At 33.6% G+C, this 9,551-nt stretch overlaps 1 pseudogene; it reads left to right on the top strand.

Annotated features, from left to right (window-relative positions):
- The first annotated feature begins 2,710 nt into the window (after nucleotides 1-2,710).
- LOC129311204 (protein PIN-LIKES 3-like) lies at nucleotides 2,711-9,225 on the top strand (annotated as a pseudogene).
- Nucleotides 9,226-9,551: the final 326 nt, after the last annotated feature.

Here is a 9,551-nt window from a genome sequence, read left to right as displayed (position 1 = left end):
TATAAATATATGATAAGTTATTTCAATAATGACTTTTATTTTTTTTTTCTGAATATGAGTTGGGCATGGTACAAGAGGTTAATCACTTAACAACATGACAAATTAAGGTTTAAATTCCTATTGAGAAGGTGCCTATATTCAACATCTAATTACTTATCGAATAGGACTACTTTGATGAAAAAATTACTTATGAATAATAATAAAAAAATGGTTTTTTTTTACAATATTTTAACTTTTGTGCTTACTAAAAACATAGACACCTTATTTTATTTCTAAACTTATTACTTGTAAAAAAATTAAAAGATAATTTAAAAATAACATAAAATGTGTTAATATGATATATTAAAAATATAATATAAAAATAATTTTTAAATATTAGTAGTCACTGTCAACCATGATTTGATTTTTTAACAAAATAAAAAAATAAGCTAACAAAAAAATTGAATAAATCAATTGAATTTTTTAAAGAAAGGGTAATGTTGGGTCTATGGTAATGTTAATTTTCTTTCATAAAAAGTGATTTTTTAATTATTTTACTATAGTGTTAAGAAGATAAGATAAATAAGGTAAGATAGTATAATAGTGTAATAAAGTGATGGTGCTCCCGTTGATCCTTTCAATATTTGAATATAATATAATATAATGACAAGAATAATGTGATGCTTGAGGTGGAGAGAAGAATAGAGTATTCTGATTTCTTTTTTCTAATATTTAATACCAAAAAGGCAACACGAAAACCTTAACCCCATTTGCCTCCTTCATCCTTCCGCTGTTCGTTTGTTCCGTGACTGTCACGCAGTGTTTCTGGTTTCATCCCATCACATGATTTCATGGCAGATCGGGAAAAACGCAGCAGCAGCGTATAGCATCCAGTAATCCAAAATTTAGAATCAGAAACATTCGTGAAAGGGCATGCTCATGACTCACAGATAACATGTGTTGGGTGATTGGCGGATACGTAGTCATCGTATTATTGTACTCACCAACCATTCCGACGCCACGAGATTGCATGTAAAATCCAATGCCACCCCACTATCTATCATCATCCCTTACTTATATTTTTTTTTGTAAAAAAAATACTGATCACACGCAATTGGATTATCTTCATTCGCGTCCTTTGGCCCTTTTTGTTTTTATTTAATTAATTTAAAGCTTCCTGTGGATCACTTTTTTTTTTTTTTTTTAATTCTAATTCTTTTCTTTGGCCAACTGTGGCACCCAGTCTTGATAGTAAATCTTTTGACTTTTGTCATTTTGTTCGTTTGCAAACAAATCGACTGGCCCCACCACTTATGTGACCTGCTTCTGTTGGATTGGCATGCAACTTCGTTTACTTTCATATGGTATTTAAATTCGGTAAATTTCACCAGAATTAGTAAATCGTTGAATCAATAAAACAAATTGATTTATTTATAATCTAATTGGTCTGATACAATCTGTTGACAATTTTAGCTATTAATCTGAACCAGTATTATCAGCCATTTAATGATGACCGGTATATTTTTAAGCAAGTTGTCGATTTTCATACTGGGACTTGGACTCGGGGAAGAATCGTGGATTGCTCAATCCCATATAATCTGATCCCCACTATTTTTGGCCACATGAGGAGGTATTTTTTGGCCACATGAGCGTGGATGGAGACCACCCTACCAGTCACAGCTCTGGTATCCCGAGTCGAAATTTGACGAGTGCTAGACAAAATGTTTGATCGTTTGATTTGTCTTGTCTTATCTAAATCTAAATGAAGTAAGACCTCATTTGGTATGATAGAAGAGTTTTTGATAGAATCGGAATCAAAATTAAAATTAGAAACAAAATCGGAATTAAATTGAGTTTTAAAAGTGTGTTTGATATGAAGATGAAATCATGATATAATTTTAATAAGTATATGTATTTAAAATATAAAAAATCAAAATACCCTTTATTTTATTTTTTTTAATGAAAAACTTAACAATAAAAAAATAAAGAATGTACTTTTAAAGTTCAAAATACTTTTTATTTTATTTTTTTAATGACACATAAGTCAATTCCACGTTGAGTTGGTGGATTTCATGATTTCTGAGAACAGCATTTCATTTTGTAATTCGAATTTAGAGAGAAGTTGGTCAGAATACTGTTAAAACCCGCCCGACTCGCCCTCTGTTCCATTGCTCGTCCCATTCCCATCTGTATTGGAAACGCAGCTACATCTTCGTTCGGCATTTGGATTCAATTTTGAAATTTCAACATAGTGGAATAAACTTGACTCCTCGGAGCAGGACGCAAGACGATGCGTAGCGGCGGAGATGACATGGGAAGGGAATGGCAAGTGGAAGGAACTAGGAAGCATCGTTTTGTGCCCGCAAAAGATAGATGAGTGAATCTGATCCATACTGATGTGGTTTCTGAATTCTGATTAAGACGTCAACCTATTTTATTCCCAATTTTTTTGTTCTTTGGCTTCTTGCGCATGTTTTTTGTTGAGATTGTGGGTCCGACATGACGCTTCAACAGAATCATGGATCACATGCAGGATGCGATGAAGTCACTTGAGGCTCTGCCTTGACTATACAACAAGAAGGTAGGCGATGTTTTGTCGCGTATCAACAATTCATATTTGTTTTGCATTTTGCTTCTCCAGTTCTCCGAGAAATAGAAAGGAGGACTTTTTAAGTTTTAATTTGTTTTAAATTCAACTTTAATACTATTCATTAATTAAGCAGCATCCAATCATCATACATGCATGAACTTTATATGGGTCTAAACCTCAAAGCCAGCTTCAAAGAACGCGTCTTATGCTTTTCATTCTCTCCCGAGCTTTTCATTCATGTTTCTCTTTACTCCTCAGCTTTTTATACGCAAGTGATCTTTCTCCGTGCATGTTCACAGCCATCTCTGCCTCAGAACAGAGGTTTCTCTAGAGCTTCATAGGTAAGGAAGATGGACTATACAAACATGGCCCCTGTCTTATCATTTAATAATTTAGAAAGAATAAGCACTCGGTTTTTATTTTTCCTTTTTCTTTTTTCCTTCGGAGTGCATCAACTAATCATCATTACGTCTCTTGACGATCCATTTTTTGACTATTAGCAGCTTGAAAGTGCTTTTATTCCCCATTAGTTTGTTCATCTAATCACCATACAGGCATGAACTGTATCCGATTGTGTATGAAGCCAGCTTCGAAAGGGCGCGCCTTTGTCCTATTTATTCTCTCCCGAGCCTTTTCATTTTTACTCCTTAGCTTTTTCTTACCCCAAGTCCCCAGGGGTCTCTTTCTTCCTGTAATGGTCAGCCACTTCTGCTTTAAGAAACAGAGTGTTTCTCTAGAGCTTCACAGGTAAGGAAGATGGACGATACAGACATGGCTCCGCGCCTGTCTATATGTTGGCTATGAGTGACGGGTAATAACTATCCACCATCCTTTGTGTTATTTGACCAACCGTTGTTAGACTGTTAGGCGTTAGCTTACATAGTACTTTCCAAACTCCTCAGCTTCCGTTGCACAATCGTTTGTTCATTTTTTTTTTTATGAACTATTGTTTTGCGTATGTCAGGTTATAGAATGTGCGCTTTTGTTCTCCATTGAATCGACTTCTTGAACTTGTTTCGCTGCGAAGTCATAACATCTCTTAAGGTCTTCTCATAATAAACTTCAAAAGATTCTATTGCACAATATGTCTCTGTGGTGGTTTGTTTTATTATGCAGACATGGCTCCGCGCCTGCCTATATGTTGGTTATGAGCGATGAATGATAACTAAACACGATCCTTTGTGTCATTTGACCGACCGTTGTTCGACTGTTAGGCGTTGGTTTACATAGTACTTTTCAAACTCCTCAGCTTCCGTTGCCCAATCGTTTGTTCATTTTTTTTTAGGAACTATTGTTTTGCATATTGTCATGTTATAGAATCTGCGCTTTTGTTCTCCATTGAGTTGACTTCTTGAACTTGTTCTCGCTGTAAAGTCATAACATCTCTTAAGGTCTTCTCATGATAAAAACTTCAAAAGACTCTATTGCATATATGTCTCTGTGGTTTTGTTTTAGTATACCGATGACAAGTCTTTTCCCTTGTGTAGGATTGGAATTTATTTCAGGAAGAGTTGTGACTATGGGGTTTCTACAGCTGTTCTATGTTGCCTCTGTCCCTGTGATCAAAGTATTGCTAATTTCGGTACTAGGCTTATATTACTTGCACTAGACGGGTAAACATAGGGAGAGAAACTGCAAGGAAGCATGTGAATCATGTAAGGGCTTGCATGCTTCAGTGAATCTGTGTGGGTGCGTGTTTTAATATACACATGCATGCATGCATACATATATAAAGGAAGGAAGGGAATACGTACTGACAAGAGTTCTCTATGTATATAGATTGTATTTTATGTGTTTAATGCACTGGTAAGCGACAATTTAGCAAAAACTATTACCTGGGGAGTTTTGCGTCGTTGTAAGTACTGATTTCAGATTTACATCTTATGAGAGGAGTTTTTTCTTCATTCTAATTCATGGCTTACTAAATTTTTGTGACAAATAGGTGGTTCATGCCAGTCAATGTTCTCGCTACATTTTTAATAGGCTCAACCTTAGGTTGGGTGCTTATTAAAATCACAAGGCCTCCTACTCAGAAGGTCTTATCTCTGGGTTGCTGTGCAGCAGGTAGACTATAATATGTGCGTTACATTCATTATGCTTTGCATCTTAAATGTACCTTTTGGTCCCTAAAAGATTCGTGCTTTAATTATGTGGTCCTTAAATGTTTCAATTCCTGGAAGTTTTGAATTGATACTCGAAGCACCCTTTCAATCAGAAATAACGCTGATGTGTTTGTTTCAGGGCTAACATAGCAAGTTAAAAAATTCAAGTGATAGACTAAGAACTAATGAGTAACCTGGGCATGTGCATATAATCCTCATAGTTTTATGGTATAGTTCTCTGTCTAAAATTAAAATTCCTTTCTAACACAGTTCAGCTTGTTTTGAAAATAAAGAGTGGTTATAATAAAATGCTAAACTTGTGTGGATAGACATTTATATCCATATGTATCTTTGGATTCACTTGTTCTGCAAAGAAACCAATGGTACAATAATTGTAGTCTCACAGAATCTGCAGTTTCTGAGTGATAGGCATTTGGTTTATTGCACAAGTGAATGATTTATGAAATTTACAGTTTTGTGCTGTCTTGCTAGTTTTATGTAAGATTAAAATTTTATTGAAGAGAATACTTTTAAAAGTTATTGGCCGAGATCTCTTAGTTAATTACATTTTTAAAACTTGTTATATGATAGATCATAATGATATCGTACAATTCATGTAACCGATCTCACCTAAAAGGATGAGGCTTATTATTATTGTTGTAAAATTTTATCAACATCAATGTGCTTGATGCAGGCATTTTGAGTAAATGCTGTGAGTTTATCTGAACAGGAAATTTAGGCAACTTGCCTATCGTCATTCTCCCGGCCATATGCAAAGAGAAAGGCAGTCCCTTCGGCAATCCAGATGTCTGCTACAAGTACGGGATGGCTTACGCTTCACTCTCTATGGCGGTATGCAGCTTCATTGGCTCTTTGGGGTTTAATTTCGAGATAATAAATTTCAATAGAATACACAGTTAATTATATCAGCTAGTTGACGCTGTTCTTGTTTTCTGGACTGGGTTTATTTGGGCGAACATCAGCTTGGATCTGTTTTTCTGTGGTCTTATGTGTACAATCTTATACGGAATTCGGCAAGTAAATTCCACAGAGAAGGTAATGCAGATGGTAACTTCAGCAGATTGAAAGTTTCAGGAGAAAAGCCAGAATCACTGCCAGATGAATGCTCAGAAACGCTTAATTCTTCAAAAGATGCTATGGATGACGCATATACTATACTGCTTCCTAATGCGGAATCTGTAGAAGAAAATATGAAGGTTGCTACATACTTCACTTAAAGTGAGATATTTCAACATGATTGAAAAGAACTCATGGCTTAAGAATAGTTTGCAGGGCATGAACACTGTATCAGCAATTATATTTAAAAAAGTTAACAACAAAAGGCTGATTTTTTTTTTTGGTGATTTTATTTTAATTAAGATAACTCTAGCATAAAAAATTCCCATGTCTCACTTATAAGGATCAATGTTATAAGTAGAAATCAAATCCATGCTTCTGGTTCCCACTTTAACCAGTGCATGGTGAAGACATAACACTCAAGAAGCCCCTGGCAGCATGCAAACATACTGAGAAAGAACAATAGGAAAAAAACATACAGTTCATAAAGCTCATAATTCTAGGTTTTGTGTGATTTCCTTCCATATATTATGAGATTTTCCTCTAATATAATCTGAATTGAGAACGTGAAACATTGAGAATAACAAGGTTTGTCGTAAATCATGGTTTTCTAGTTTCCTTTTTCATATGTTAAATGATAAGATATAAAATTGTATTTACATCTTTTTGAAATTTCAATCCAGGTACCAATTCCAGAAAAGATTAAGTCTCACTTAATCATGATTTTTAGTAGCGTCAATTGGAAGGCATGTTTGCACCATCAACTATTGGAGCGGTATGACTGAGTTTCCAATTCCTTAAAAATTTACTGTCACGAATCTTTGATGCAAGGAAGTTCTATGGGAGTAGGACACACTTGTTTCTGTCTGTCCTTGGTGATAAGCTCTATGTATAGTTTTTTGCAATAAATGCAACTACCACCCTCTATTTTCAGCCATTCACATATACTCCCATTAACATTGAAAACGAAGAATCACCCTCTCGACTATCACTGAACTTAAGATTCCATTCCACCTTTAACTCTTCATTTGTTGTATCCAGAGGAATGGGTGTATGCCATGCACTAAATGATAGTCTGATGGGACGTCTCTTTTACAGAGTCAACGGAAATATGGATGGGAGACGGTGATGATTGAGTGTGGTATTTTCCAGTTTTTAAGAGAGTTGATTCCAGATAGAAATTGTAGTAGGTATTTGCATTTTCCCTAGCTTTCAAGGCTGCAAAAGGAGAAGAGGCATGAACTTACGTTTGCCACTTGACATATACTGTATGAAGAGTCACTACTTAAGCTTTTAGGAACCACCCCATCAACGCAGCATTTTGCCTGTAATATTTTTCATCTAGGTTGTAATTGTTACATGCTGATTTTCTCATTGTTTTGTGAAAAATAGCGTCCTATGTTGCTTAAAAAGTTTTTATGCAATTGTCCGAATAAATTTATGTTTTTTTTTTTTCAATTCGTTTCAGATTTCTGGGTTTGTCATCGGTTTAATCCCCCAGGTTCGTAATATCTTGATTGGCGGTGATGCTCCACTTCGTGTGGTTGAAAACTCGGCTTCAATGCTAGGGTATGCAACCTCAAATCTAAATATTTAAGATTCCAAATGCTAGGGCAGCGTTTAGGGTTGGTAATTGCATCTCAAGCGTTTAGATGAATGTGACCCTTAACCGTTAAGTAATCTAAGCTGATCGTCCATGTCATTGCTCATAACCATTCTCTTTAGCCCTTGGAGCTTTTCCTTTTGAAGTTTTTATTCCCTATAGATTATAGCTTTATGGTATGTGGATTAATGAGAATTAAATTTAAATTTAAATTAAATCTCTCATATAAATATACAAAAAGTTATGAATTAGATTTAGTTTAAATTTAAATTCATTTTAATTTTTTTTGTAATTTTAAATTTCAAATTTTATTTATAACTTAATTATTTAAAATGGTAATCACTTTAAATATTTTATTCTCTTTATATTTTTATTATTGATATATCTATGATACACGTATCTTTTCAATGGAAGTTTGTATATATATTTTTTTAAAAACATAAAAAAATAATAAAAATAAATTTATTATTTTAATTATTATTTTTCATTTTTGAATTTTAGTTCATCTCTTTTCTTTATTTAATTTTTTTAAATTATTTAAATAAATTATTTTAAATATATGGATTTTAAATATAAAATTTAAAATTTAAAATATAAATTCAAATCTATTAATCCAAATGCTACCTAAGATTATTCATTCTAAGAGAGAATCCTACGGCATATTCGCTTGCCTCTGCTCTATTACAAGTTTATACAACTCTTATCATGTCGCAGTTAATTGTTTTACATTGATCTATCATTCAATGGAAGATATCTCACGTTCGTTTCATTATCTTATCACATTCAGTGATGCAGCGATCCCAACTGTCACCCTTATATTGGGCGCAAACCTTCTTAAAGGTAACAACATACTAAGCTATCCCTGAAGCTTCTCATATAATTCAACTTAAAATCTCCATCTTTTTCTCTGTGCTGGTTTATAGAAAACTTTATCTGAGCTGATATCATTGGACCAGGCCTGAAAGGAACAGGTACTATGTGGTTGACAACCTTGGGAATTATAGCAGTTCGATATATTTTCCTGCCAGTGTTGGGGGCTCTGGTCGTTAAAGGGGCAATACATATTGGATTGGTGAAATCAGATCCCCTCTATCAATTTGTTCTTGTGCTTCAGTATGCACTTTCCGCCAGCCATGAATATAGGTAACTTTGCTTTTGAATTCAGTAAATTCATTGATGAAAGTTCAGTTTATTTGGGTGCTAAATTTGTGAACTGCCTCCAATTTGGTCATTGTTAGAGCTTATACTTTTCACATTCAAAACTTACAACTTCAACTCAAAGTTTTAAGTTGTTAAGTGGCGGTTCATGAATAATTTTTTATAGGTAGATATATCAATGCGAAATGACAAGTGCCTCGCATAATATTGTCGTTGTTATTTAAAAATTAGGGCTGGTAATTTGAGGTAATTGGGATAGTTTAGATTTAATTAAAAATTAAATCGTGTTCTCGGTTTTTGTTAAAAAGAACAATGTTTGCTTGTTGCACCTAGGATTGGATTATCATTTATATTTTTAACTTCCAGTCCTGAATTGAATAATTTTTATTATAAATATAGGGGAAGAAAAATTATAAATAATTTTTATTGTATAACTCCAAATTGGCAGGAACAATGGCCCAATTGTTCGGGGGCACTGAGAGTGAATGTTCATTCATAATGCTGTGGACATACGCGTTGGCCCCAGTTGCAGTTACCCTCTGGTCAACCTACTTCATGTGGCTTGTGTCCTCCTGATTTCTTTTGCCTTCTATCTATCAATTGATTAATATGATTGTCATTTCATTTTTTTATCCTTTCTTTCATAAAATTCAAATCTCATATAGGAAAAATTGATTTTAATCTATAATTTCAGTCAAATGCATTCCTTTTTTTTTTTTGGGCCAGACAATTGCTTTCTTAGAAGAGGTGAACGACAAATTAGATAGGTTTACCTCCATTGCTTCCGCTAATCAAAATAATATGATAGGATGATTAGACATTATTTGGTAAACTTGTCCCTCTTAATTTTTTGTTTTTGTTTTGAATATTAACTCGTTTTTCTCATTCATTTATTTTTTTAAACTACTCGAATTAAAAGAATTTGAATGCATGGATTTTAAATATAAAACTTTAAATACAAGATTTAAAATTTAAAATTTAAATTCAATTTCATAAATTTAAATGTTAACTAAAAGTAATTTTTTAAAGGTTTGAATCCTTT

Source organism: Prosopis cineraria, unplaced genomic scaffold (genome assembly GCF_029017545.1).
Source record: "Prosopis cineraria cultivar Desert tree isolate PC_DT_omini unplaced genomic scaffold, ASM2901754v1 PC5, whole genome shotgun sequence".
NCBI classification, from domain to species: domain Eukaryota; kingdom Viridiplantae; phylum Streptophyta; class Magnoliopsida; order Fabales; family Fabaceae; genus Prosopis; species Prosopis cineraria.
Note: the sequence above shows the minus strand (reverse complement) of the source record. Positions and strands in the feature narration are given on the sequence as shown.